Source organism: Pinus tabuliformis, chromosome 9 (assembly GCF_031772625.1).
Source record: "Pinus tabuliformis cultivar Carrire ecotype Pingquan chromosome 9, CPIR1, whole genome shotgun sequence".
Classification (NCBI taxonomy): Eukaryota; Viridiplantae; Streptophyta; class Pinopsida; order Pinales; family Pinaceae; genus Pinus; species Pinus tabuliformis.
This window is the reverse complement of record NC_142307.1, coordinates 112,959,445-112,987,399: the sequence shown is the minus strand read 5'-3', so window position 1 is coordinate 112,987,399 and position 27,955 is coordinate 112,959,445. Positions and strand designations below refer to the sequence as shown.

At 43.8% G+C, this 27,955-nt stretch overlaps 1 protein-coding gene across 4 annotated transcripts in view; it reads left to right on the top strand.

Moving 5' to 3' along the window:
* Positions 1 to 27,955, top strand: part of LOC149147337 (uncharacterized) — a 432,707-nt gene that overhangs the window by 37,566 nt on the left and 367,186 nt on the right. The gene's annotated exons all lie outside the window — the stretch shown is intronic.

Here is a 27,955-nt window from a genome sequence, read left to right as displayed (position 1 = left end):
AATCAAGAGTTTGGGTACATCGAGGATCCTGCCCCTCATCTCCTGTAGTCTATCTGACTACAGCTCGATGTCTCCCCACCTCTTCTCTCGAGGTGCATGAGCACTCATGGCACAATCATCATCCGTCTCCACTTCTTTTCTGCCCTCGTTGGCGCTGCCTTGGTCTCAGAAGCCTCTCCCTTGCTCTTCTTCCTCGGACACTGGTTCGCGTAGTGACCTAGTTCCCCACAATGGAAGCATTTGACCTTGGAGAGGTCCTTCTTCTTCCGTTTCTCCTGCTTTCCCTCAGATGCTAGGGCAGCATCCTCCTCTTCCTCCTTGATTCTGACCCCTTGCCGCTGCTTCCCGCCTTGCTTAGCCTTCTGATCTCTTCTTGGCGAAGAGCCGCCCACATTTCCTTCCAATCTGCAAGGGTCGCCTTGCCCAGTAGGCTTTGGACAAACACCTCCCAGTCTTCAGAGACGACATTCAGGGTTGTTCTCACCATCAATTTTTGATCCGGCGTGGCCCCTATGGAAGTCAGCTGATCCCGGATCTCCTTCAATCGACCGAGGAAGATGCCGATCTGTTCTCCCTTTTGCATCTGGTATGACCACAACTAAATTTCTAGTAGCATCCTTCTCTGCACAGAAGTATGCTGGTACAATTTCTTTAGGGCCTCCCACATCTCATTTGCCGTGTCCTTTTCGACAATATGTAGTACATGGTCCTTGACCCCATCAAGGATGATGCTCTTGGCCCTCACCATTGCCTCCTCGTACTTGTCGTTCTCAGCTGGGTCAACTGGGATCACTATCGTCTTCAAGGCGAAGTGCTTGACACGATTGTTGTCTAGAATGGACAAGATTCTAACCTTCCAGACTACGAAGTTTGAGGCTTTGTCCAGTCTATCTTGGTCTCTTACCATGTTCACTGCCATCTCGCTGCTCCTCTACTTCCCTTCTGGAAGTTCTCGGTGTGACTCCCTCTGAGCCTCGATTTCCCTCCTGGAAACCCTTCTGCCAATGTCGAGATGCCCCCACTTCGATCGTTAGTGCAGTTGCACCACTGATCTGGATTTCTTCGCTAGAAATCCTTGGTAGCAACTCCCTCCTCCTTGGTATTGCCCTGGTAGGTACTGTTCTGACTACACTACCCTACCAACTTCACTCTGCAACTTACCCACAACCTCCTAAGCTCCAACAAACTGAAGGTTAGAACATCTAGGCTCTGCGCAATCCCAGCACCAGCAAAATCCACACCTCCTGGCGACGGGCGTCAATCCTTCCTGACTGAGAAAGATGACCGAGCACTGCGTAGGTCAATTCTGCTCCCCTTTGCCACTGCGCTTATCCTCTTCTCGGCTCAAACTTGATGACACAGGCACTGTGTCACCCCTTCCTTGTTGCTTCTCTGCTAGGAACAACTTTATTAGAATAATGCTATTTTAGTGTTTAATGCTCATTCGGATAAGATCGTCTGTGATCTTATTAGTAGTTTCTTAGAAGAAACTTGCTGTTTCTATTTCTGTAAATACATCTGTATTATTTATTGAGCTTCATTGCTCATTGTAATTCAATTCAATTCATTCATTGATTATGGTATCAGAGCTTGGGTATTTGTTTCGAAATAATTTTTCATTGTGTGAAAAATTTTGTGTTTCATTTCGAAAGTACTCTCTAGGTTTTTTGAATTTGCTGCATCATTGCAGATGCCATTGTTTCATATGAGTGCTTGCTTTCATGCTATGGATTTTTTCTTTGTGCAAGGAGTTTGAAAATATTTTTTTCTGATACGGAGACAGAGTGATTCCTCGGTTTTAACTAACGTTGGCGCTTGTTGATTTGAGGACGGGCTCTGCTTGGGGTTTTATCATTACCCTGTTCGTTACCTCCTGTGACAGACATTGCGCACGAAATTATCAAAGTGTCGAGAGTAAGTCCGTGATTTGATCGGCTTTCTTGGTGATCTCGACGGGGATCTCCTTCAGCGATTCCCTGAGACTTCTTGACTACTTCCTGCGCGTCACTGTGGCAAATGCAGCTTCCCTCTCCACGTGGCGTCACAATTTCTTTGGTCATTGATGGGGATCCCGTGGTGAAGAGCACGAATGATATCCATATCTGATTGCTCAGAGCCCAGAACTACGACTTTAATCTTCTCAGCCTTTTCTTGATTTTCCATTTGCTGAACCCTGTCAAACCTTCGGGTGGTAGCTTAAAAAAAAATAAAAATTAAACCAGCAGCTGGGGCCATTGCATCATCTTCGAAGGGTCCATATCTATTTTCTTGTGATACTGCTGAGACTAGTGTGTTCTGCTAGGTGCCATGCGAGTCCCCGCGTACTTGCGTAGCAATTTTTTCACAACAAGTGATTGAAAAATCCGCATTTATCTTTCGCGTGAATTTTTTTATCGTGGTTCCATCCGCCCAGGTTCTAGTCGGGAATCAACAAGTTTTACAGTAGTCTGGATGTCCTGCAAGACAGAAGGAATAGTGTGGCAGAGAAATCATTTTTTTTCCCTCGCATCATTTACACCTGAGCGATCGCTATTAGTATTGCTGTGCTGCGGATTTTGTTTTGACTGGTGCTGACCTGACCTGAAATTTTGGTAACAGTGATCGAGCTGAGGGTTTGGATTGTGGCTGTGTGCCAAATGAGTATTCTCTCCATTGAATTTAGTTTTGCAGTGCGGAAAGATCAATTCCTGCTGTACACATTGAGACAGGCGTAGTGGGCACGCGGAACGGACCAGTGTTATCTCAATACGGAGTGTTACACAGTAATTTGTCACCGTCCCTGTTACCCCTTCTCCCGCACATTGGAGGACTTATTCCGGGACCTGTGAGAAGTGACATAACCTGAAAACACTTGCGTTGTATCCCCTTGAGTATGTACTTCATATGCCCTGAAGACACCTTCTGCAAAATACCCATAAAAATAGCCCTTTTTCCATTGGTGCGGTTCCACTGTGTATCACTCGCGCCAATGGGGGAAATCCTCCAAAGAGGGCGCACCAGCTGGCGCTCTGTCTCAGAGTCGCACTCGCGCCAGCCCAGTTGGGTAAAGTTTTTAACAAAAAAACTTACGAAGGTTCTTCCTAACCCACTCATGAACTAAATCTATATTGAGTTGGGTCAGTTTGGCTTCGAATCTCCATAAAAGGGAAGTAGTTCTCCACCTCTCATGGAAGCTTCTTAGTGATAAAGCCAATCCCATGAATCTTGTGGATGACCCTAACTCCTTCTCCTCTATTTATAAAAGCTTGTCCTTTTGCCTTTGACAAGTTAGAGTCTCCAAGTTCCAAATTCTAAGTCCCAAAGTCTGAGAATTGCCAAGTTCATGCTACAAGGGGTCCTATTCATTCCCATGAGGCTAAATCTTAAGTGAGGAGATTCTTATCCAAGTGACCAAGAGGAGAGAGGCTTGTTCCCCATTCCCAACAAGCTTTGCAAGGCATGTGCTACTGATCACCCAGCCAAAGGAGGATTTGACGTCAGAACTATGGTTGTATTCTTCTTTGTTGTTTATCAATAATAGACGACTATCCTTATGGTTCCACTCTTATTGTCTTTGTAATGATGTTGAGTTATATCCTTTCTGGCTGATATATAGTTGCATCTATTGGATTTTATGCTTGTGTTTGTGTCGTTCTTTGCATGTGCAGGTGTCCGTTCACGAGGATCGTGAGGATTATGACCAGCCGGAGCAAAGGAACTGGAGCGAAATTGTTGTGGAGGTAAATCCCCTCTGCGGACAGAGGTGATCCCTACTAGCCCAAATGGGGTCTAGCAACAATCAAACAACGCTAACACGCAGGTTCCTAATTGCAAATCAAAGACCGATGATGAGGGCCTACCTGGATTCCAACGCTAATATTTGTAGAAGAGTCGTCGCTCCTGTTCCTTTGCTCCGGCTGGTCACAATCCCCACGATCCTCGTGAACGGACACCTGCACATGCAAAGAACGACACAAACACAAGCATAAAATCCAATAGATGCAACTATATATCAGTCAGAAAGGATATAACTCAATCATCATTTCAAAAACAATAAGAGTGGAACCATAATGATAGTCGTCTATTATTGATAAACAACAAAGAAGAATACAACCATAGTTTTGATGTCAAATCCTCCTTTGGCTAGGTGATCAGCAGCACATGCCTTGCAAAGCTTGTTGGGAATGGGGAACAAGCCTCTCTCTCCTTGGTTACTTGGACAAGAATCTCCTCACTTTAGATTTAGCCTCATGGGAATGAATAAGGCTCCTTGTAGCATGAACTTGGCAATTCTCAGACTTTGAGACTTAGAATTTGGAACTTGGAGACTCTAACTTGTCAAAGGCAAAAGGACAAGCTTTTATAGATAGAGGAGAAGGAGTTAGGGTCATCCACAAGATTCATGGGATTGGCTTTATCACTAAGAAGCTTCCATGAGAGGTGGAGAACTACTTCCTTTCTATGGAGATTCGAAGCCAAACTGACCCAACTCAATATAGATTCAGTTCATGAGTGGGTTAGGAAGAACCTTCGTAAGTTTGTTTGTTAAAAACTTTACCCAACTGGGCTGGCGCGAGTGCGACTCTGAGACAGAGCGCCAGCTGGCGCGCCCTCTTTGGAGGATTTCCCCCATTGGTGCGAGTGATACACAGTGGAACCGCGCCAATGGAAAAAGGGCTATTTTTATGGGTATTTTGCAGAAGGTGTCTTCAGGGCATATGAAGTACATACTCAAGGGGATACAATGCAAGTGTTTTCAGGTTATGTCACTTCTCACAGGTCCCGGAATAAGTCCTCCAATGTGCGGGAGAAGGGGTAACAAGGACGGTGACAAATTACTGTGTAACAGATGCCCCCTAAAGCATGAAGCCTGAGAGAGAGAGGGGTGGAATGCTTTACAAGAACATGGCCATCTGAAAACACTGCCGCCGGAGAACCTGCATGAAGAAGTACAACTGATATCTCAAGTACATGATGTATGTGGTATGGGCGCAACCATCCATAGCAGAGTACATAAAAATCTGGATCCAAGGTATGGGCGCAACCATCTAGTAAGGATTGATAAGTAGACTCAGGCATGGTCGCAGCCATCCAGTGAATGAGTCATGTAATGATCATAATAATCCACAAAATCGCAACCTGGATCCCAACAGACAAAATCCAGGGTCTTGCGCTCCATCTCGACCCGAACAAAGTACAAGTTCAAGCATGCGAATATGGGAGTTGAAGTCGAACATGCAAGAACATCGTCTGATTACCAGCCAATGATGTGAACTGTTAACAGACGCGAGAGGTACCACCAATAATGACAATGGTCCTCAAGGTACTATAGGTACAATCTACGGCGTGCGAATCAGTGAGCCGGCGTCGAACACCCGTAGAATCATTCGATCGGAGGCCAATGATGAAAACCTCGCGTCGAACACGAAGAACTTGCCATTGAGGCATGCAGGCTCCAAGGCACCTGAAGGGAGTCTCTAGGTCAACTTCTTGGATAATGAGCTGAAGTCGACAAGAAGTGACCTTGATCGAAGGTGGGCCATAATGTTTCCCACATCATCGACACGAGACAGAGAAAGATAAAAATGTTTTGTGTGAGGTATCAGAGGGAGGTTGAGTATTCTGCAGAGGTCAACTTCTCTTGAACATATTGGCGGCACGACAGTGGACTTGGCAGTATTTGACATCAAATGATCAAGGGTCATGGTGACGAGGCAATGAGCAGATGAGAGGTCAAACAAGATAACCCAAACCCACGGAGGCAAGTGTAAAAACAAGATGAGATGTCCCCACCCAGACACGAATGCAGACAAGTGCCATGTTCAAGAGCGACATACTGCCGACACGACAATAATTGTGGTTCCATTTTCCCCACCATTTCTGGCGAGTACCCCAGTTATTTTTATCAACAAGCTTGACGGGGATAGCATATGCTTGTAAGGCGTCATTTCGACGGAATCCGATGTCATTAAGTTTTAACGAGTCTGACAAAGGAAGAACTCGGCGTCTTTTCATGTTTAGAGAGTTTGAAAAGACAACGGAAAAGGAAACTCCAGGGGTGTCCTTTTTCGTAAAGTTGTGTCTCTCGAGCCAGAAAAAGTATAAAACAGTGCTTGAAAGAACCGCCCAACCATTACGATCGAGGAGTACTTTTCATGAGTAGTGATTTCGACCTGAAAAAGTAAAAAAGCGATCGAAACCACGTCGCTTCGTAACCGTTAACGAACCTGAAACGACAAGGGTCCGACAATCTTTTCGTTTTTTACACGATCGGAAAAGAGTTTAAAGACGACTGCCTCTTATTTACATTTAACGAGTTGAGAGGAAAAACTCAGCAATCTTTTCATTTTTAAACGGTCGGAAAAGAGCTGAAAGCAGACCTCCATTTTTATTCTCTTTAACGAGTCAAAAAGGGAAAATACTCGGCAATCTTTTCATCTTTTACGAGTTAGAAAAGAGCTTAAAGGTGACTCATCCTAGAGGAACGAGTGGTATAAAAGGTAGCAACTGGTTCTGGCAATGGTGGAACTGCTCAAAACATGTAATGGTCAAGAGGCTGGCTAATAAAATCACTCATCGCTGCGGTTCCTCAGGAAAGGAAAAACAACCAAGTGAAAGCATATGATCAGCCAAAGAGATGGTGGCGATGGAATGAAACAACTAAGGCTCATCTAGCAGAATTTAGCAGATAAACGGCAATCACAAGATGTAAATCGGCTATGGGTTCATTTTTTACACAAGCTTGAACCATGGAGAACTCTGCTTGGATTCTGTTTCATGTTTACACAAGCTTGAAATGAAAAACTATGCTTGTTATGAGTTCACATGCCCCCAACATAATGACGCAAAACGAGGTACATGCCCCCCAAGCTTCATTGCATTCAACAAAGTGGATGGAATGAAGGTTCACTCTCGTGATCTATGAAAGACTCGACTTGTATTTTACGAGATCTTAATCAAAGACTCGATTTGAAAAGGGAGTTGTTTCATTTTTTAATGAGGTTGACATAGGAAAAGAACTATCCTCATAACCCTTATTTCATTTTTTAACGAGCTTGACACAAGATCAGGAACTATGCTCGGGGATTCGTGTTTCATTTTTTAACGAGGTTGACACAGGAACAAACTATCCTCACACCAGACCCAGTTTCATTTTTTAAGGAGCTTGACATAGGAAAGTGAACTATGCTCCGGCACAACCTAGTTTCATTTTTTAAGGAGCTTGACACAGGAAAGGAACTATGCTCCGCCCGAACTTCATCATAATGAACAGGAAGTCGGGGCTTCCAAGAGTGCCACTCCTGGTGGAAGGACAACATCTCGGAAGTCAGAACCCAATGCCCCCAGGACACTACGGACGACGGCGGCATCACTAGATACAGGCACGGGATAAGTGGCCACGTAGTTGATCTGTGGTGGGGCAGATACAATTGGTGGATAAAAACCAGGAGGGGATGGCAGCTGCGCAGGAGGCACCGGGGGACTAAAGAACGATAATTGATCTATAGTCACGATTCTTCCGTTGTGTGGAAAGCAAACCACACGGAAAAGCGAAGAGACAAGGGCCCCCATGGCATAAACATAGTCACGGCCAAGGAGAAGACTGAAATCTAAAGCACCTTGGACAACCAGCACGTCCATATAGACGGTTTTGCCTCCCAAAGTAATAGGAAATTTCAGGAGGACCCCTAGAGGTTGACTGGTTCCCCCGTCAAATGCTAACAGATTCTGTGCGACCGACCCAAGCTGTGGGGAACCTAAAGCTTGCCAAATAGTGGACGGCATGAGATTGACAGACGCACCTTCATCCAAAACAGTGCCAGGTACTGCCTTATCATAGGCAAGTACTGTAATCTGGAAAGGCACATGGGATGGAAGGTGGAAAGCAGTCAGGTGACTCCAGTCGAAGGAGATGGCCAAACTACTTGGTGGGGGAATCGTATGATTGCCCCCATGCTCTATAGGAACCGAAGAAGGACTTTCGGGAGCAGCTGGGATAGGAGAGTCATTTCTGGACTCAGGGGAATCTGAGGAGACGAGAAGAACATGGGCATGATGCTCTTCCGAAACAGAGTGATCGACGGGTGGTGAGCTCGAGTCGACACTCTTTTCGACCAATGGTTGGTCTGGAACAGGCTTGGCACAGCCTGGTTCGGGAAGAGGAGCCTGGACAAGAGAAGAATCTAAGTCAATCTCTTTGTCAACAGGGAGAGGGTCTGAAGAGAGCCTCTGATAACCAACAGGAAGTTGGGGTGGAGAAGCTGTAAGACTTTCCAAAACAGTGGAAGCTTTATCCATGAGCGGACAAAGGTGAAGGGGATGATTGCCCTCACATAGTCTACAGGGGATTCAAATCTTCCCTTTCTTCTGAATGTTGGCAGTCGATAGGATGGCATCGCCATGAACTTCAGAGGACGATGAGGGACGAGCCGGATTGCGAGACCATACTTCAAGGATCTTGGGAATGCCAGGACAGTCACGAAGAAGGTGGTCATCCTTGCACAATCTACAAGGAAATTTGACCTTCCGCGGAGGAGCAGAAGGTGGCTCGACTTGAGTTGTACTTTTAACCTCTCGCTTAGGAGACTTCTTTTTCTTCGTCTTCTTCTTCTTCTTCTTAGCCACCTGGTTACTTGAATCCAGACTTTCACCAAGCGAAGTAGAAGATGAGGACGCAGAAACAGGCGAAGAAGGGGAGAGGTCCACCTTAGAAATTTAGAATCAACATGATGTTGTTCGGGTGGAGGAATTGATTGACCAACAGTTGAGACGGTAGGGACAAGAGAGGTTGAGAACAACCAAACAGGCAACCCAACAGTTAACCCAGGAAGGGACAACGTTGCCATGTAAGGAGCACCAACATTTCCAAAAGGAGGGAAATGACCAGGGTTCCCATCAGAGGGGATGCCTGGGTTGGTAAACTCCGGAAAAGTTGCCATCACAAACGAGAAAGAACCCTACTCAAGCTAATGCAAACAAGATCTAACCGGGTAAATGTGAATCGCGACCGAATAAATTTTAAGACACAGGAACAAAACTTGACCTTTTCATTTTTAAAGAGTCGAGAAAAGGACAAAAGATGACTCTAGTCACCTTCGAATGTTTAATGAGCCTGAAGTGACAAGTGCTTAGATGGACCTTTTCTTTTAGGGAGTCCGAAAAGGAACGAAAGTGACTACTCTGGAGAGCTAGGCAAAAGGGTTTACCAAACAAATCCGTAAAACTGCATATACACCTTGGCAGTCATATGAAAACCAAGGACTTTCCGTACGGCAGTCAATCTTCCCGAATGCTGTGTTCGGTGCGTTACGGCTTGTAAGGCGGCAGACACGGCTTCCTATGGATAAAGGATGATAACCTAGTGGGGTCTCCCCATATACTCGACGGTACGTGGGAGTTCAAATCCGTGCTAGACCACTATTGAGTCACAGAAGGAGGAATCACCCAACCTTGAGTGAAACAAAAGTGACTAGGTTTAACGACGCCAGAGCACTTCTCTAGCCTAAACCTCTAAACAATGTGCGTTATGTTCCAATGCGTTTTTAGATTTATTCAGTTCATTTTAAAGTTGATCTTGCATTAGGTTTCGGTTTTCAGGCCTTACCATATGTAATCTCTCAAAATTCTCTAAATGCAAACTATATGCCAAAATATGTCATTTCATTCGATGAATGCTAGTTACGAGAGGGTTCGAGAGCTTTCACATAAACGAAATGATCACAACACAACAAAGAACTTCCCTAATGCAGCTAATAGAAATTGACAAACTTTTCTTCGAGATCACTAATCACTAATCAAAATGAAAAGCTTCTAATTCTCATTAACTAATACAAAGCAAAAGAGATTTTTTCTTTTGTTGATGGCAAAACGCACTAAACAACTTTGAGAAATGATAACAAAAGAGTAAAACATAAATTTCACTCAATGTAAACACAATCAGTTCCCTACATCACAAAGCAAACCTCCAAAGAACGAGAAAAGTCCCAAAGACACCAATGAGCCGTGTAATCTGGGCTCAAAGCAAGACAAAGCGGAATTCAAGTGAAAACGAAGCAAGTCACCCAAATAACGCAATAAAACGACTTACAACCACCAAACAGGCGCAAGGGAGCAATCAAAGAGTCGACTGGACCACTAGACGATCAAAACACCTGAGGAAGGCTCGACACACAAAGCCACTAGATGCCCTAGGGCTAGAAATGTGAAATCGATGGAAAAAAGCAAACAGCCAAAGTGTAACGATCAAAGCCAGTCAAATCACACTCCAACACACTCAAGTAGTCTAAAAAAGGTACCTAGAACAAAAACCAAGCTCAGGAAGCTCAAAACCAAGCAAACTTTAAAAGTTCCCAGGCCTAGCGCGACTGTCAGGCCAAAAAGAGCGCCTTTCAGTGATTGGCGCGGGTTGTCAATGAGCAACTGGCGCCAACTGGCGCGACTGTAACACTATAAAAGAGCACCAACCGAGTTTGCTATGGAAAAATAAAAAACAAACGAGCCAAAGCTAAGTCAACAGTACCCAGGTACACCGAGGGGCAAGAAGCAACACAGGGATTCAACCCAGAAAGCTAATCAAGTAAGAGAAACCAAGAAACAACCAAAAAGCAAGACTAGCTCCCCAGTGGAGTCGCCAAATTGTTGTGGAGGTAAATCCCCTCTGTGGACAGAGGCGATCCCTGCTAGCCCAAATGGGGTCTAGCAACAATCAAACAACGCTAACACGCAGGTTCCTAATTGCAAATCAAAGACCGATGATGAGGACCTACCTAGATTCCAACGCTAGTACTTGTAGAAGAGTCGTCGCTCCCGTTCCTTTGCTCCGGCTGGTCACAATCCTCACGATCCTCGTGAACGGACACTTGCACATGCAAAGAACGACACAAACACAAGCATAAAATCCAATAGATGCAACTATATATCAGTCAGAAAGGATTTACCTCCACAACACGGAGAATTTTTTTTGGCCCAGTCATCAGAATTTTCTGGGTGCATTGTTTTCTATGCCTCGATTTTTCGAGTTAGCTGGAATATGCATTGAAAGCCGTGTTAGACTCCTTTGTTGTTTTCAGTATCTTGGTAAACGTGCAGATGGCCTCGCTAACCAATCTGATGTTGGAAGGCAGTCAGCGCTTTAATGGCACCAATTATAACATCTGGAAACAGAGAATGTTGACCATTTTTGAATATAGGCATCTTGACCAGCTTGTTTTGAGCAAAGAGCTCCGTCCTAGTACAGTTGGTGCCGATCAAGATAAGTTTGATGATTGAAATCGAGAGGCGGTTATGCTTCTCAAACTCTTTGTGATTGATGATCAGTTACCGCAGATTCCTTCCGGCAAGATAGCTGCCGAAATATGGCAACATTTGAAGGAATTGCATGAGACATCCGACAAGAGCAGAGCTTTTTTTCTCAAGAATCAGTTGTTCTCCATCATGATGGAAGAACATATGTCTTTACAGGAACATCTTAACAAGATTAAAGACATTTGAGATCAACTCGAAGCCATTGGTCGGACCATGGAGGAAGAAGATATGGTAGTTATCACTCTGAAAAGTCTACCAAAAGCCTCATAGTGTTCTTCTGCCGGTAGGTCCACCTGATGGGAGGGATGATGCAACATCAGTATTTGATGATGCACTACCTGAGCTTCCTCCGGAAAATAACCCTCCTCTTGCTGCTCCTATTGTTCGTGAGCCTCCTCCACCTCCTCCTGATATTGGTTCCTCTACTCTCTGGCCTAAATGGTGGGCTAAAACTATTGGTGATCTCCGGGATAATGAGCTCCTGGAAGGTAGAACTTCTAGAAATAAGAGCAAACAACAGTCTACAATAAATTTTGCTGTTATGGCTAACCTACACAATATTTTTGAGCCTCAAACCTATCCAGAGGCTAAGGGTACACCTGAGTGGGAACAGGCTATGGAAGCTGAATTCCAGAGTCTTCAGAAGAATCAAACTTGGACCCTTTCTGATCTTCCTGCAGGGAAAAAGTCCATTAGCTGCAAATGGGTGTATAAAGTGAAATACAAAGCTGACGGAACCCTAGACAAGTATAAAGCTCGCCTTGTTGCTCGAGGGTTCTCATAGAAAGAAGGCATCGACTATGAGGAGACTTTTGCTCCTACTGCCAAGATGAGTACCATACGGCTTGTCCTTGCCTTAGTAGCTCAGTTCAATTGGAAAGTCTATCGGATGGATGTAAAGAGTGCTTTTCTAAATGGTGACTTACAGGAAGAAGTTTACATGACACAGCCTCCAGGATTCAAGGTTGTCGGTCAAGAACAAAAAGTCTGTAGATTATTCAAAGCACTATATGGTCTGAAACAAGCTCCTCGGGCTTGGTACATGAAAATTGATCAGTACCTTACAGATCATGGCTTTCAGCGGAGTCCATCTGATGCAAACCTGTATATCAAGCATACTGGGGATGATATTCTGTTTGTGGTTGTCTATGTGGATGACCTTATCATTACTGGCAGCTCAGCACATTTGATCCATGGGATCAAACAGGATTTGTGCAGCACTTTTGATATGACAGATTTGGGACTTCTTCATTACTGTTTGGGGGTTGAAGTCTGGCAGACTGAGAACAACATCTTTTTCTCTCAATCCAAGTATGCCAGAAATCTTGTGGACAGGTTCAGAATGCAAGATTGTAAACCTGCCACGACTCCTATGGAACCAGGGCTCAAACTTTCAGCTCAGTCATCCTCACCACTTGTGGCTGAAACTTTATTCAGGCAATTAGTGGGCAGTCTCATCTATCTCACTGCCACTAGACCTGACATCAGTTTTGCAGTGAGCTACATTTCACGCTTCATGTCAGCTCCTGAGGCTGATCATTGGATAGCCGTGAAGCGTGTGCTGCGATATGTGCGTGGCACTCCTGATTATGGACTTTTGTACACTCGGAGTTCCGATCCCACTCTCAGTGGTTACACAGATTCTGACTGGGCCGGTTCGGTTGATGACTGAAAATCTACAGCTAGGTATGTGTTTAGTCTGGGATCTGGTGCTGTCACTTGGACTAGTAAGAAGCAGCAGGCAGTAGCTCTCTCCTCGACAGAAGCAGAATATCGGGGAGCAGTTAAGGCATCTTGTGAGGCAGTTTGGTTTCGACTTATGCTTGTGGATATGCATGTTTCCCAGGCAGGTCCTACTCCCTTGTTCTGTGATAATCAGGGAGTGATAAAACTTGCCAAGAATCCAGTCTTCCATGAACGAACAAAGCATGTGGAAACCCATTGTCACTACATTCGACAGCTTGTTGAAGACAGATCCATTCAGTTGCTGTATGTTCCTAAAACGGAGTAGCCAGCAGACATCTTCACCAAGCCCCTTGGTCTTGATAAGTTTGTAAACTTCAGAGGGTCTATAGGTGTTTCAAATAGATTGAGCATTAAGGGAGGGTATTAGAATAATGTTATTTTAGTGTTTAATGCTCATTCGGATAAGATCGTCTGTGATCTTATTAGCAGTTTTTTAGAAGAAACTTGCTGTTTCTATTTCTTAGTAGAAACTCGCTGTTTCTATTTCTGTAAATACAACTGTATTATTTATTGAGCTTCATTGCTTATTGTAAATCAATTCAATTCATTCATTGATTAAACTTCTGTCACTCGGGACAACTGTTTTCTGCTGCTGCTGCTCTGCTCGACTGATGTCCTCAGTTCTCTTGTGATCTGCAACCATGCTCTGATACCATGTAGAAATTTCTAAGTCTAACTGTTAGAAACCCTTCATGCACTTTTCTGATTTATTTCTGGCTACTTGTTCTGATTAATTAACAAGTTATTTACCATGTAAATACTGAAAATAAATACAAGTACATGTTCAACACATTACAGATCATCAACTGAAGGAAACAAAACAAGCGCACAAGTGACACCGTTGTTTTTGGACCAATGTCCCCGGAAAAACCCATTGCGGGAAAACCGGTGTAGCTATCTGAGGGTTTTAATTATTAAGCAGTTTCAGAATACAATATGGGTGCCAAAACCAGCTCACCCAACGAAGAATAATCTCGGCAGTAGTACCTCTCAGTCAGAGACAGATGTTCTTGCTGAAACCCCGGATAAACACTCCGACAACTCCCAGCTCCAATTTGCCCCATGAAAACCCCAACATCAGCCTCTAGGGATTGCGTCAGCCCTTTTTGGCCTAGCGTCTGCCCAACGTCACCCTAGCTCGCCTTGTGTTAGCCTTTGTAGGCACTGTGTAAGCCCCTAGAGCCTCTACGTCACCCACGCTGGCTCTCTGAGGCACTGCGCAACTCCTGGCTCGCTCTGCGTGAGCCCTGGCTGGCTTTGTGTGAGCCCTGACTGGCTCTGCGTGAACCTCTGGCTGGCTTTGCGTCCCTTTCTCTCCCGACTTCTGTGCTGCTCCTCCTGGTGCTATCTCTGCCTCTCTGCTTCTGTATTCACTACCCCTCAGCTGCGACTCTGATCACTCTTTCGACTTCCGTAGCAAACCCTACCCTAGAAAAACGAAATCTTGATCAACTCGGTGTGTTCTCCAAGTAACCCTCAAGCCTCCTCTTATACTTTTCTTGTTGACAATTCAACGACTGAGATTAAGTCTCTAATCAATGGCTAAGATTAATTTTGGCTTGATCCATGACTGTTCAATTATGGTATGTTCTATGCTTATAACAGTTTACTTCTTTTTCTTATTATATTCCACAGATTAGCAATCACATGTACATAAAGTAAAGTGCAGATAGAACATTAAACGATCGACAGAAAACAAGCCAAGATAAGAGACACAAGATGTGGCGGCTAGCAAGGGACAAACCCCATAATGTGTGGGGAAACCCTTTGATCAAATCTTCTTTTATCTTCAATAATTCAGCAGAGAGAAATAGTACAATAAATCTGATTTATATCAGTAGTAGCAAACCCTAGTTCAGCAGCATCAGCATTAGCGGCTTCATCATCAAAACTAGGGCAGTCGATATCTCACAAACCGTCCGTCGGATTGACTTGATTCCACCACCAAAAGTTGTAGACTTCAGAGGAGATTCAAATGAACCTACAACGCAGTTCAGATGAGGATATCTTTTGGTCCACGCAGGTCAAACTTCACTTCTGCAGTTGCAGCTTTAGTTTCAGCAGCTTCCTTCAAACTAGGGCAGCCAATATCTCGCAAATCGTCCGTCGGATTGACTTGATTTGACCACAAAAAGTTGCGGCTTTCAGAGGAGATCCAGATGGACATACATCGTAGTTCTAAGGAGGAGATCTGATGGTCAACACTGGTCAAACTTTGGATTTGCAGTTGCAGCTTCAGTTTCAACAGCTTCCGGCTTCACATGTGAGAGAGAGAGACCCTTTTCTGCGCAGTAGAGAAGAGATTCTTTTCTGCGCAGTAGAGAGAGAGAGATGTGATGAGATGAGTGAGTGCAAATGAGGAAAAGTCCTCCTGTATTTATACACAACTGTTGATGTTTGAATAGATGCGACTGTTGGGCTTCTGAGCCTACATGAGTTGTAGGTCGGCTTGATAATAATTCTATAATCAAAATAAATTCATATCTCCATGAATACTTATCGGAATCGGATGATTTTTAGATCAATCCTACACCTCTTGACGAGAGGAATCTAATGAACATATTATCAACCACGAATAAGATGACCCACATGAAGTTTAGCCCTAGTTGCCCATTTTAACACTCCCTCTCAACTAGGGAGAACTTCATTTGCAATCTGTCTGTTGGTCGCTACTATTCATCCATCAAATGCACTGCCCTGTACAACCTGACCCTTGCCCTGCTCTGCTCTATTCGGCCTGTTCTACTTTGTCTTGTTCTGCCCTGTACTAATCTGTACGGCTCTGCTTTGCTTTGTTCTGTTCTGTTCTACTTTTGTCTGAATTATGAAGAAGAAGAAATGATCGAGGATGTATCATACTAACTCAAAGTCAGTCTCAGAGTATGTACCACTGGTCCTAGACCAGTCTCAACCAACCCGAAGTCAGCGTCATAGTGAGTACAACTCCTACCATTGGTCCCAGACCAGTAACATCCTCCATTGACTCAAAGTCAGTCTCAGAGTGTGTACCACTGGTCCCAGACTAGTAACAACCGACTCGAAGTTCGTGTCATAGAATGTATCACTCCTACCACTGGTACCAAACTGGTACCATTGATCCCAGATCACTGGAGGTCATCCTAGCGTAGGGAGAACGGTAGATACAACGATGTGTCCATCGGTACTACTATGGTCCCTAATTTCATTTCCCTGCTCATTGATCAGATGAGAGGTACTTCCCATGAGTCCAAGACTGCATGGGTAGGATGCCTCGACAGGAGAACTTAATCAATCCCGTCCTCACAGGAGGACACATCGATCTTGCTACAATCGCCATGGAGAACACATCAATCCAGGCCTCACAGGAGAACACATCAATCCTGCTACAATCGCCATGGAGAACACATCAATCCTGCTACAATCGCCATGGAGAACACATCAATCCAGGCCTCACAGGAGAACACATCAATCCTGCTACAATCGCCATGGAGAACACATCAATCCAGGCCTCACAGGAGAACACATCAATCCTGCTACAATCGCCATGGAGAACACATCAATCTAGGCCTCACAGGAGAACACATCAATCCTATTCCACAAGAGAGCGAATCATCTTGTCCCACAAGAGAGCAAATCATCTTGTTCCAGTGCGCACCACCAGGGGAGGGTGAATCACCCTGTGGTCGTATGTTTTTTCAGTAAGAATCGCAAGCCCTCAGAGCTCCCAGAGCTCAATGTATGCAACATGCAGGACCCTTGTACAAGGGTTTCTTGACGACTCCAAGTCGTTTGGGAAAATCACAGATTAGATCTTTCCTCGGGGCTTTGACAAGGTGTATCGACCTGTACATCATCTTAATGCGATGGAGCCTCCTTGCTCATTGACTTACCATATCCCAGATGATGTCTATCTGCTGGAGCAATCGACGAATACGGGATTCCTCAATAATCGAATCCCACCTCTGGTTGTTATAGAGAATCACAGTGGTATGTGTTCAAACAGCTCACTGAAGAGCTTCCCCAACCAGGCAGCTTCATACGAGATCATACTCGTAGATATGTATCCGGTCTCGGTGGTGCTTATGGCAACCGACTTCTGCTTCCTGCTCATCCATTATATCGAAGCAGAATCCAAAGAGAAACAACACTAAAAAGTGCTCCAGTGATCCTCCACACTACCTGCCTAATCAACGTTCGAATAATCATGCAGTTTCATATTTCTGGCAGTGTATTTCAATCCATGAGAGATTGTGTCTTGAAGACATCTCAGAAGATTCTTGGCACCAATCTAGTGAGGCTCAATCAAATATGAGCTCACAATGCTAACTGCAAAACATATGTTTGGACGGAGGTTCACCAAGAACATCAACACGAATGAGTTTTTGAAACTCAGAGGCATTTCCCAAATCTGGTCCGACATCACTACCATATAACTTCTGAAAGTTAAGATCCTCGAGGTAGTCACAGGCTTGCAGTCCATCATACCAAATCTTTTCAGAATCTTCACCACATATTTTCCTTGAGATAGGAAAATTTCCCTTGGCTTCTGCCACACTTCAAGTCCTTGGTTCTTCATTTCAAATTCAGAAGCCAACTCCCTCTTACATTTGTGAATGAGAGGGTATGCACCTGTTAGAAAGAGGTCATCCACATACAACACCAGTATGAGAGGCTTGTCATCTTCAACCTTAAGGTAAAGGTTAGGATCGGCTTCACTCCTAGTGAATCCCAGCTTCATCAAGTAGCTATCAATCCTCTCATACCATGCTCGGGGTGCTTGCTTCAGCCCATAGAGAGCCTTCTTCAACCTGCATACATGAGATTTTCAATCATAAATCTCAAATCCTTCGGGTTGCTCCACATAGACCTCTTCTTTGATCGAACCGTGCAAGAACGCGATCTTGACATCCATCTGATGTAGGTTCCATCCTTGTGAAGCCACAAGGGCTATGATCAAGTGGATGGTCGTATATCTGGCAACAGGTGCAAATATCACATCATAGTCTATACCTTCCTTCTGGGAGAAACCACGAGCAACAAAACGAGCCTTATACTATTCCGTACTTCCATCTGCTGCAGCTTTATCTTGTAAAGCCATTTTGAAGTAACAATTGTCTTGTCTTGGGGTCTAGGAACTACTTCCCAGACATCATTCTCCATAATAGACTCATATTCTTTGGTCATAGCATCCTTCCATACTTGATGCTTGACGGCATCTGAGAATGATGAAGGCTCATTTTGTATTATCGTGCTCATGATGGTCAGGTATCCCTGATACCTATTAGGTTTCTTACTTTCACGGAAGGTTTCTTGGGGTGTAGCATGTCCTTCAGCATCATCAAGTATCCCCCTAAGCCATGAAGGCCTCTTCCTGGAAGAGGGTGGCTGAGGTGGATAAATAGGATCCATCGGTTCTTCCACATCACGCATTGTTACATCTACCCATAGAGACAACTTCCACAATCGTACGGTGCCACACCATTCTGCTTTGGAGTATGTGGTGTAGTAGTCTCCTTCTTAATGCCAACCTCAGGTATGCTTGAGTGAACCAACTGTAATATATCGGAGGTCTTGCTTAGGCTTGAGGGGAATGGTCCCCTTTTGAGCTTTCCTTCGGCACATCCCGAAGATACACCTTTTTCTACTCGGAATTCGAGCATTCCTGTTACCATATGTCTTACATCGGGTAGATCTTTGTAATGAAGGTGGGCAAACCTCCAATGCCAAAGTTTGGACTGAAGAGATGTGTCATAAGACATGACACCTACCTGACTTTCATCAACCTGATATAATGAATCAACATGAAACCCAAGAGTAAAGGTATCTTTAACATTATTTTTCCATATACATACCTTGCCATCGCTGAAGGTTACCTTGTAGCCTTTGTCTTCCATTTCCGAGATGGACACCAAGTTCTTTTTGAGGTCAGGTGCATTTAATACTTCCTGGAATTTCTAGCCTTCTTGAATGGTTGTCCTCTTCCTTGATTCCCAGCTCTCCTCTTACCTTTGCTATTGAATTTGTCATTCCTTTTATTGCCATCAGAGGGATTTTGATCATCGTCCCGGTGTGAGTCCTTTCTATCAGGGCACTCCTTTGCATAGTGATCTGCTTTATCGCAGATGTAACATTGTCCTTTTCTTCCACCCTTAGGTCTAGCCTTTCCTTTTGATTTAGTCCCAGAATTATTTCTTTTCTTAGCATGAGAAGAAAAGGCAGCAGGAGGACCTTTAGGCATGGGCATTTCTTGCTCTTCTACCCTTGTTTCTTCTTGAATGCATCTAGCCATTAATTCCTCGAATCCAGGAATTATATTATTGTTCAGAAGAGTAGTCCTGAACACATACCATTCGGATGGTAATCCTCCAAGAGTCGTGAGTGCCATTTCTCTGTCAGTAATAGTCTCCCTAATAGATAGGAGATCGTTCTTGATCTCAGTGATTCTTAAGAAGTATGCTTGCATACTCTCATCTTTACCCTTCTTGATTTCCCTCAGTTTATTTCTAAGACACAAAACTTGATTTGCATCATTAACTTTAAACAGACTCACCAGTCTATCGTAGATTTTCTTGGAGGTGTCCAGTTTAGAGATGTAGGCCACCAAGTGCTTGTCTCTAGAGTCCCAGATTATCTTCTTTGTTTTGACTTCTTTGTTTTTCCATTTGTTCTAGGCAGCAGCGGATGCATTTGATGGAGGCTCAACAATATTGCCTCTTACATGGTCCAACACTCCTTGATCTTCTAGGGTTAGATCGATAGACATCTTCCATCCATGATAGTCAGCTTTCTCATGGAGCTTGTCTTCGCCAGGAAAGAGTGTTGAGGACCCCATAGTTATTTTAGGATAGCCTTGCCAATTTTCTCTTCGGTGATTGCTCTTGCTCTTGCTCGGGCTTTGTCTTCATCTCTGCTCTGATTCCATGTTCAATTATGGTATGTTCTATGCTTATAACAGTTTACTTCTTTTTCTTATTATATTCCACAGATTAGGAATCACATGTACATAAAGTAAAGTGCAGATAAAACATTAAACGATCGACAGAAAACAAGCCAAGACAAGAGACACAAGATGTGGCGGCTAGCCAGGGACAAACCCCACAATGTGTGGGGAAACCCTTTGATCAAATCTTCTTTTATCTTCAATAATTCAGTAGAGAGAAATAGTACAATAAATCTGATTTATATTAGCAGTAACAAACCCTAGATCAGCAGCATTAGCATTAGCGGCTTCATCATCAAAACTAGGGCAGTCGATATCTCACAAATCGTTCGTCGGATTGACTTGATTCCACCACCAAAAGTTGCAGCCTTCAGAGGAGGTTCAGATGAACCTACAACGCAGTTCAGATGAGATCTTCTGGTCCACGCAGGTCAAACTTCACTTTTGCAGTTGCAGCTTCAGTTTCAGCAGCTTCCTTCAAACTAGGGCAGTCGATATCTCGCAAGCCGTCTGTCGGATTGACTTGATTCGACCACCAAAAGTTGCGGCTTTCAGAGGAGATCCAGATGGACCTACAACGCAGTTCTAAGGAGGAGATTTGATGGTCAACTGGTCAAACTTTGGATCTGCAGTTGTAGTTTCAGTTTCAGCAGCTTCCGTCTTCACATGTGTGAGAGAGAGACCCTTTTCTGTGCAGTGGAGAAGAGACTCCTTTCTGCGCAGTAGAGAGAGAGAGAGATGTGATGAAATGAGTGAATGCAAATGAGGAAAAGTCCTCCTGCATTTATACACAACTGTTGATGTTTGAATAGATGCGACTGTTGGGCTTCTGAGCCTACATGAGGTGTAGGTCGGCTTGATAATATTTCCATAATCAAAATAAATTCATATCTCCATGAATACTTATTGGAATCGGATGATCTTTAGATCAATCCTACACCTCTCGACGAGAGGAATCTAATGAACATATTATCAGCCATGAATAAGATGACCCACATGAAGTTTGGCCCTATTTGCCCATTTTAACAATGGCTTTTGGACCCTTCTAACACAGTTTTATATTAATTCACATTAATATTTTATTTTCCCTAAGTTGACTTAGGGATTCCATCAAAAATATTAATTATTTTAATATCTCCTAAACTGTTTAGAATCTGCCCAAACCATTTCTGGGTATTGGAGATCTCATGTGCTTTAGTGCCTCCACCAATTTTTGTGGCTAGAGCACATATCCGATGCTACCCCAAATCAACACTAAAGGCTCACAATGGGAACCTTAACTAAATAAAATTCATTGATCATGAAACCCATGATTCAAGTACTTATGAAGACCAAACGTAGTTACACTTTTCAACAGTTACCAAGAGCTATATCCTTCCATAGCTGATTGCCATAGACTTCTATTTCAATTATTTTTCTCTATGATCATGAGCTCTTGCTTTTAATGCTTCTATGATGCCATGATGCATCCTATGATTTTCCTTAGTGATTCATATCTTACAATAGAGAACTTGAAAACATGAACTTGTAAAGAACTAGGTGAGGAAGACTATCTCAATCATAGTAGAGATCTCTTACTTCCTCTTTCTTGGACTTTTTCATTTCAACTTCCTCCACTTCTTCGGTGATATGGACTTCTTCTCTACCTCTTTTGTTATTGTCCTTCTTGAGCTTAGGACAATCTTTCGCAGCATGCTTTTGCAGCGTCTCATGATCGCACATGCTTAATGTTAGGCCATAAAATCAACAGAAAAATAAAATATGCAAATTTTAATTTAGATGCATCTAATCTACCATGAGAAATATCATATGATGTTAGTTCTAATGAGAAAATGAGCATGCAATGCATCCTATCTTAACATGCATATAGTAAGGCTAATACTATATGTAATCATAAAGCCAGTGCAACCAACATATCATCACATCAACATACATATGCCTGCCAGTATGATTACTCATGCAACAACTCCCAAATTGAATGTAGACATAATCACATGGCAGATGAAGCAGGTGGGAGCTGGGAAAACATGATCTCCATCCGAGGTAAAGGGAAGTCCTAGGGGAAAGAAAATAGGTCAATCTAAAGGTCCCGGGCTTTCCCTCTAAGTACACAATGGTGGAATTAAAGATCACTCTCAAGAACTCCTCATCACAAACACTACTTGTAATATCATGCTTTGAAGATGTCACATGGTTGTGATGAGAGGGGAACGAAGGGTGAGAGAAAGAAGGAGTGCAACAAATGGGTTGCTCAATGTGATGGTCACATCGGAGAGGGGAGGTCATGAAGTGATCAAAACCCCGCGGGTGAGTCAAAGGGGACAAGGTATATTCAATGAAGGGTTCTTCCTTGACACCATATTCAGAAAGGGGGAAAGGGGCATGGTCACTCGAGGTCATAGCAAAAGGGACGAGGGACTTACTTGAGGAAGACTCAAGATGATGAACAAGAGGGAAAGGAAAAGGGGAGGGTGAAGTGTCATATTCGACAGTTTTTCCTTCCCCATAATCTAAAGGCTCAAGCGATTTGAATATATAATCATGAGGTGGGTAGGTAGGAGCCTCATTGCTTTCCTCATTATAAGCATCAAAGATTGGGTTTTCATCAAAAGGAGAATCAATCATTTCCAACTGTCCTTCTTCATGCAAGGGAAAATAATAATTCTCCTTTCCAAGGGTATCGATGGGTATGTCATCGCAAGTAATGCCTGGGATAAAGGGAAAACCAATCTCAACCTCATCTTCTTTGTCAGTATCATAAATGGGAGCATAATCAAATTGAGGCCCAACAATCTCCCATTTCTCCTTTTCAATGCGGAAATAATCTCCAATGTCATCCTCCAAGGAGCTCATGGGATCACCTTCCTCAAGGTTCTCAAAAGGAGAGTCATCATGAGTAATACCCTTGAGAGAGGTAAGGTCAGTCTTGGCCTTACTTTCCATAGCCTCATTCTCCTCAACACATGTGCTCTCAAAATCATCCTGGCCATCTTGTGGCCCCAATGAGGAATCATCTTCTTGCTCATTGGCGAGATCCTCAAGGTCATCTTCATCTTGGTTGTTTGACAAGCGGGACCTCTCTTCTTCTCTTTTCTCTTGAAGAATAATGGTTAAGGTATCTGTTACATGATTTTGGTAACATGCTTCTAAGAGGAGAGTATTAGTAGGATTCACTTTATATTCACATTTCATCTTATGAAGCTTTACCTCTTCATCATATAAACGGGCAAATACTTTATTAGAATTACATTCCCTTACTAACCCCCTGCATGGCCTACTATATTCATCCATTCTTTCTTGCATGATTTGGAGGCTTTCAGGATCCAACTCTTTGTCATCCTCAGAGGAGATGTCTTTCACTTCACTGCTATTGGCCCCCAATTCCATAACTGATATTTGCTCATCATCCTCATTTTCTTGGTCATCCTGGTCATCCAAATCCTCATCTGGTAATGAGCCATATTTTTCTTTGATCTTGTGAGACAAGGAATTAAATGCACCAGTATAATAGGCAAGCTCCAAGAAGAGATAATCTGTGGGCCCTTCTTCATACTCCTGCCTTATGCTGTCGAGGTTTGACCTGCTCCTGTTATAAAAATTGAGTATGAAGTCCTCGTTCTTGTGCTCTATCAGATGATCACAAAGCTCAGACCATGAATCCAATCTTTCCCATAGGTCTTGTTCTTCTTCGGGGCTAATGTCATGGATACTTTCTTTAACCATTTTTCATGATCTTGCATATAATGCCAAAATGGAGTCACCAGGGTGAATTAAAATGCCTTCACAAATGCTTGCTTCACCCTACAAGCATTTGATTTTGAAGTTCAATGAGGAACTAGGACTTCATTCCGCTAATGGAGTCGCGAAATGATATATCAATAATGTCGCATGGGGAGCAAAGCACACGTTTCGTGCCCCCGACAATGACGCCAAAATGTTACTACTCAAACTAGCAGGGGGCATAAAAGGAACTCTTAAAGGGACAACTGCTAGATCGAAGGGCAACAATGGAGGCTTAGCCCACTGTCACCTTAGTTAAAACTTAAGACTCCCTACTCTTTACGGAATTTCACCAATGGGAGGAGACCCGATATATAGAAGGTCATTTGTAAAGGATAAATCGACCAATGAATATGAAATGATCCTTATAACCCTTTTCCTAGAATGGGTTTTAAGAATAGGGCTTTTTTGCTTATCAAGCAAGGTACGAAGATTTCTAGGAGGGGGTGAGGACTTGAGGGTCGGGTTTAGAGGAATATACCTTATGAGAGAGTTTCCCAATCATGAAATCCTTATTGAACTTGACTTCCCAAATGGGTCTTGAAGATTTGACTTTTTAAAAATGTGGGACCACATGGGACCAAATGGACCCAGCCTAGGTTAAGCGGCAAGAATTTAGCAAGCAATGATGTTCTTAACCCAGACAAGGAGGGGGAAAGGATCAAAGCAAGAATTTTCACTTAAAGGTGTCAAATTGATCCTATGAGGCACTAGCCTTGGCTTTGCTAGGGCAAAGTTTGATCTCAGAGCTAGGGCTTGGATTATCTCACAACTCCATTGTCTGAATCGCCTCAAAATTGGAGGAGGTCTTGAGGACACACCAGTGCAGGAGAGGCTAGGAGAATGCACTTTTTGGAGGGCTACGTTGTAACCCAACTTGGCTAGACCTAGAAAAAAAAGAGAAAAAGGTGAAGAAATAGATTTAAAGTGGCCACCTTTTGATGGACTAGTGCCTAATTCCTCTTGGGGATATGGAGTCAAGGAGAACTATGAAGATGGATCTCGTTTCTTGTTCAAGGAGGCTCTCAAAGTCAACTTCGTCTAATGTTAAGGGCAAGAGAAGAAAAGTGACCTTAAAAGCATTTATACTTCGTTGCAAATGGAGAAGGCTTGTCAAGGTAACTTTGACCTCTAGGACAATTCGTTCATCAAACATGGCCCATACATAGAGATAAGCTATATAGAGACATAATTCCACATTGATGTCGTAAGTGCATGCAACAACTAGCCCTAAAATAGCGAAAATCTCATGATCAATGTATGCAGCAAAGTAAAAGAAAATAGCATCAAAATTGTACTTACATATAAGACAATATATCCAACCATCAACACATTTGCAATATAAGAAGTTCCAATCCACACATCAAAATTTATCCATGATCCAAAAATATCCTTCAAGGAAAAAATGCGAAGTTCTCAAGAGAGAGAATGATCCAAGTCAAGTGATGATACAAAGTGAATTCATCTAACTCCTATTTATACACTCATTAGGAATTTGAATTACCTAACTTTTGGTGACAAGCCCACCAAACTAGCTCACAAATGAAATACTAAGCCTCTCAAGAGGTCAGATGATAAATAATACATGTCGTAGGGCCCTCCAAGAGGCCTGATGAGGTCCATAGGTGCCATAATGAAGAATAGGACCCTCAAAAGTGATGGACAAGGGGTTAGCCCCTTGTTCTTCACACAATGAACCTGTGGTGCTCCAAGTGGGTGTGGGCGCACAATAATAACTTCATGGGTCTCCAAATGAGTTGAAGATGCCTGTAAATCATCTGTAAGGGCTCTGATGATGGTGTAGGTGATGCCACATCATCCTACAAGACCTGGGTTAGCTACCAAGTGCATGGTACCGTTGTGGTGCCGGTTGGGCAAAGGTGAACCAGGTGCATCTTCCTTGTCCAATAGGTGAATTTCAAGAATCTCTGAACATCCTCGGGGATCCATGAAGTGCTGTCTACTGCTGTGGAGGCCCATGGCTCTCAACACACACCCTACATGTGCCAATGTAGCCCTCTGGATGGTTAGGACCCCGTATAGGGAGACTAAACCCAATATGGAGACCATCTGCAATCCTGCATAAGATCCAATGCATCCCCTAGCCTTCCAGTACAACAAGTCATTAGAGAAATCCAGTAAATGAGCTTACCAACCATGGACCACAGGTGGGGACTTCATAATGTCATGCCTTTCCATAATGGGCTTTGGAATGTGTCAATGTTTCACAAACTCCAAATGGGGTTAACCAAGTATCTTATTAGGTGGTTTCTACTTCTAAAGGGGATAATATGTTCAAGGTATATCCTTTAAAAGGTGGTGGTATGTGATAGAGGGGTGAATGAAGTAGGGGATGAGAAGGGGCAGCCTTAGGCCACACGCTGGCGTGCAAGGGTAGCTAATGAAAGGGAAGCCCACACTTGGGTATATAATGTATAGGAGGGAGCAATCGTAGTACATGGGGTGCCCCAACCTTGATTTTTCCACCCTTCTTTATATGCCTTTTTATGATTTTTCTTTGATTAACTGCTCGGGGCTCAAGGGGTAAGAGCATGATGTGTGAGATATAGCAGTGAATACCCCCCATTTTAAAGTACGACAGTTCATTTCCCACCAAGGGTTGGGACAATCATGAGTTCCTATGTGATGAAGGGGGCTCTTAGAACCTGTAGGAACTAGGGTGATGGCCATGATGATGGAGTAGAGCTCATGTATTGGCTTTTTCCCACGTGCTAAATGTGTTTGTCCCGACCATCTTTTACATTTTGTGGTACATTTTCTTGTTGAATGTGGCCAATTATGCTTTTATCTTTCTTTTTAGCTGCATCAAACTCCGGGGCATCATTCCAAGCCAAACCCAAGGTGTGGGCAAAGGGAAGGGGAAAGCTAACCCTATGCAGACTTAGTGGAAGAATCTGGACCCAGGTGCGAAAAATGATGAATGGGGTAATAATGAGTGGAAAGGGGGTAATATATGCGCATAAGGGAGCGAGACAACGTAACCAAATTCAGGGTCTCTTGTGAAATACCATCCTTAAAGCCAAATGACCAGTAAAAGAGATCCTACGAGACTAGAATCCAAGGTTAATATCCAAAAGGGGTCTAGGGGACAAGAGCACAGACCTAGCCCATTCTTTCCACCAAATCCCTCCATTAATCCATGCCCAAAAGTGTCCATGATAAACAAACTACAATACTCAATTACCAAATGACAAGGCATACCTTTAGGTTCGGGAGGACCACATGGCTGGCTCAGGTGGCGGAGAAATGGCACAACGAGCTAGTTGGTCGCTGTAAGGGGTTGTTGGCTGCTGACTGAGGACCATCTTGGAGAAAAAAATTTCTCGTAGGGATATCACCCACAAAATGGTGGGTAACAGGGACCACCCCCCTTAGCTTACCTAGGAGAGAGCTTAAACGGAGAGAGTTGGGAATAGGATTTTGCCACCAACCACACCTTGTGGGGTTAAGGGCTTTTCTTACTAACTTAAGTGTGTGTGCAAGGCTACAACAGCCACTGTTTTAAAAAATGGCTAGGTCAAAACCGAAATGGCCGAGCCAAACCGAGCTAGAGCCTGGCCGGGTCGGCTTAGTGGCCAAATTGGTTCGGTCGGATGGGTTGTTATCGAGCTGGCCAAGCCAGACCGAGCCAGGGCCTGGCCGGGTCGGCTCGGTGGCCAAATTGGTTTGACCGACTGGGTTGTTACCGAGCTGGCCGAGTCGGTGATTGACTCGGCTGGCTCGGTAACAACCCGGCCGGTTCGGCCGAGCCCGAGCTAACTTGGTCGGGTCGGTGGGCACGACTGAAAAGCGTTTTTTTTTGTGGATTTCAGAGCCCCAAAGCCCATTCTTTTCTGCCTTTGGGTTCTTTGGGGTCCATTTCCCTCTCCCAAACCCTATAAGAGCTACCCAACCCCTCTCATTTTCTCACAGCTATCTCATTGCATTTGAGTGAGAATTTGTGAGGAGTTTGTGAAGAGTTGTGGAGTTTGTTTTTGGAGCAGCAGTGAGGAGTCTTGGGCAAGCATTGGAGCAAGAGTGAAGAGCTTCTTGGGCATCCATTGGAGCAGCATTGAGGAGTTGGTTTGTTGGAACAACTTTGAGGAGGCAGCGTGTGCCTAGAGGTATTTTTTTTTCACTTCTAAAATCAGTTTTTGCTTATTTATTTTTTGTGCAAATCTGGAAATTGAAAAGAGTGTTTTTTGTAAAAGAAATGAACATTGAAGC